Genomic DNA, 3,114 nt, shown 5'->3' with positions numbered 1-3,114 from the left:
AACAAAGAACCGAATACAACCGGAAGACATGCATGGAGGCCACCATGGCGAAGTATTGAGACCACACCGAATTCCGTTGGGAGAGTCAAATGGCGCCCGCCATGGGGCCAGCATATTGGTATCGTCCTTGAAGACAAGACGTTTTTGAGGGTGGGAGTATTGATACTTGCATTTGCATGTATTAATATAACTATTAGTATTTGTGTATTACTTTATTTAAGTTAATTAGCAAGTAGTGGGTAAGTGGTTTGTATGGCTATTTATAGTTACTTTGTATTTATTTTTAGCATGAATGAAATATTGACAATGGTGCTCCAAAAGAGTGTCTTTATCTTTCTCATCTAATTCTTGGGAGTGTTTGCCTACTACAAAAGGCTAGGGAGATTTACCATCTCGAATCGGTTACTATCATTTGGTACTTTCATTGGCTTACTCATCTTCCACCATGGACTCTCACATCACGTCCTTGCTCGACAACTTGTGGACCATTCTCGAGAAGAACCAACAACAAGTCATGCTTCTTAACCGCCAATTAGGTTTAGAGACTCCACCACCACTATTTTCTCGCCGACCACTATTACGCCACTACCACCTCCTACACCACCATCGAAACCGTTTGCTCTGAAACCCATCCTACACCAAATTCTCCCATCAAAAACAAAAAAAAAGAACCTATCTACACCACAAACCAAACACCAAACCGACACCAAAGCAACCCTCTTCTACAACTACCAACACTAAACCGAAATTGAAGGCTAAACCTAAACCCGCAAAAACACAAACCACCAACTCTAACAAACACACCGATTGGGCCTTGCCATTATTCAACAAAGAACCGAGTACAACCGGAAGACATGCATGCAGGCCACCATGGTGACGTATTGAGACCGCACCGAATTCAGTTGGGAGAGTCGAATGGCGCCCGCCATGGGACAAGCGTATTGGTATGGTCGTTGAGCACAAGGACGTTTTTGAGGGTGGGAGTATTGATAGGTGCATGTGCATGTATTAATATAGTTGTTAGTATTTGTTTATTTCTTTATTTAAGTTAATTAGTAATTGGTCTATGAGTTAGTAGTGGGGAGTTTAATATTCCTTGTGGTTAGTTTATTTAGAGTCATATTAGCAAGTAGTGGGTAAGTGGTTTGTATGGCTATTTATAGTTACTTTGTATTTGTATTTAGCATGAATGAAATATTGAAAATGGTGCTCTAAAAGAGTGTCTCTATCTTTCTCATTTAATTCTTGGGAGTGTGGCCTACTTCAAAAGGCTAGGGAGATTAACCATCTCGAATCGATTATTATCATTTGGTGCTTTCATTGACATACTCACCTTCCACCATGGACTCCCACATCACGTCCTTGCTCGACATATTGTGGACCATTCTCGAGAAGAACCAACAACAAGTCATGCTTCTTAACCGCCAACTAGGTTTAGAGACTCCATCACCACTAATTGCTTGCCCACCACAATTACTCCACGAAGCGCCACTACCACCTCCTACACCATCATCGAAACCGTTTACTCCAAAACCCTTCCTACACCAAATTCACCCATTAAAAATCAAAAAAGGACCTATCGGCAACACAAACCAAACCCCAAGCCGACACCAAAACAACTCTCTTCCACCACTACCAACACTAAACCGAAACCGAAGGCTAAACCTAAACCAGCAAAAACACCAACCACCAACTCTTAAAAACACACCAATTGGGCCTTTCCATTATTCAACAAAGAACCGAATACAACTGGAAGTCATGCATGGAGGCCACCATGGCGACGTCTTGAGACCGCACCGAATTCCGTTGGGAGAGTCGAATGGCGCCCGCCATGGGACAAGCGTATTGGTATGGTCGTTGAGACAAAGACGTTTTTTAGGGTGGGAGTATTGATACGTGCATGTGCATGTATTATTATAATTATTAGTATTGTGTATTACTTTATTTAAGTTAATTAGTAATTGGTTATGAGTTAGTAGTGGATAGTTTAATATTTATAGTGGTTAGATTATTTAGAGTCATATTAGAAAGTAGTGGGTAAGTGGTTTGTATGGCTATTTATAGTTACTTTGAATTTGTTTTTAGCATTAATGAAATATTGAAAATGGTGCTCCAAAAGAGTGTCTCTATCTTTCTCATCTAATTCTTGGGAGTGTTTGCCTACTAAAAAATGTTAGGGAGATTAACCATCTCGCCTCGGTTACTATCATTTGGTGCTTTCATTGGCTTACTCACCTTCCACCATGGACTCTCACATCACGTCCTTGCTCGACAACTTGTGGACCATTCTCGAGAAGAACCAAAACCAAGTCATGCTTCTTAACCGCCAATTAGTTTTAGAGCCTCCACCACCACTAATTTCTGGCCCACCACTATTACGCCATGAACCACCACTACCACCTCCTACACCACCATAGAAATCGTTTTCTCCAAAACCCATCCTACACCAAATTCTCCCATAAAAAAACAAAAAAGGACCTACCGGCACCACAAACCGAACCCCAAACCGACACCAAAACAACTCTCTTCCACCACTACCAAAACTAAACCGAAACCGAAAGCTAAACCTAAACCAGCAACCACACCAACCACCAACTCTTAAAAACACACCAATTGGGCCTTTCCATTATTCAACAAAGAACCGAATACAACCGGAAGACATGCATGGAGGCCACCATGGCGACGTATTGAGACCGCACCGAATTCCGTTGGGAGAGTCGAATGGCGCCCGCCATGGGACAAGCGTATTGGTATGGTCGTTGAGGACATGGACGTTTTTGAGGGTGGGAGTATTGATACGTGCATGTGCATGTATTAATATAGTTATTAGTATTTGTGTATTACTTTATTTAAGTTAATTAGTAATTGGTCTATGAGTTAGTAGTGAGGAGTTTAATATTCCTTGAAGTTAGTTTATTTAGAGTCATATTATCAAGTAGTGGGTAAGTGGTTTGTATGTCTATTTATAGTAACTTTGTATTTGTATTTAGCATGAATGAAATATTGAAAATGGTGCTCTAAAAGAGTGTCTCTATCTTTCTCATCTAATTCTTGGGAGTGTGGCCTACTTCAAAAGGCTAGGGAGATTAACCATCTCGACTTCGTTATTATCAT

This window comes from Bidens hawaiensis, unplaced genomic scaffold, assembly GCF_021521415.1.
Source record: "Bidens hawaiensis isolate Kalapana, Puna unplaced genomic scaffold, B.hawaiensis_p1.1 tig00039073_1, whole genome shotgun sequence".
In the NCBI taxonomy this organism is placed as follows: Eukaryota; Viridiplantae; Streptophyta; class Magnoliopsida; order Asterales; family Asteraceae; genus Bidens; species Bidens hawaiensis.
The sequence above is the reverse complement of the archived record's forward strand: the minus strand, read 5'-3'. Positions refer to the sequence as shown.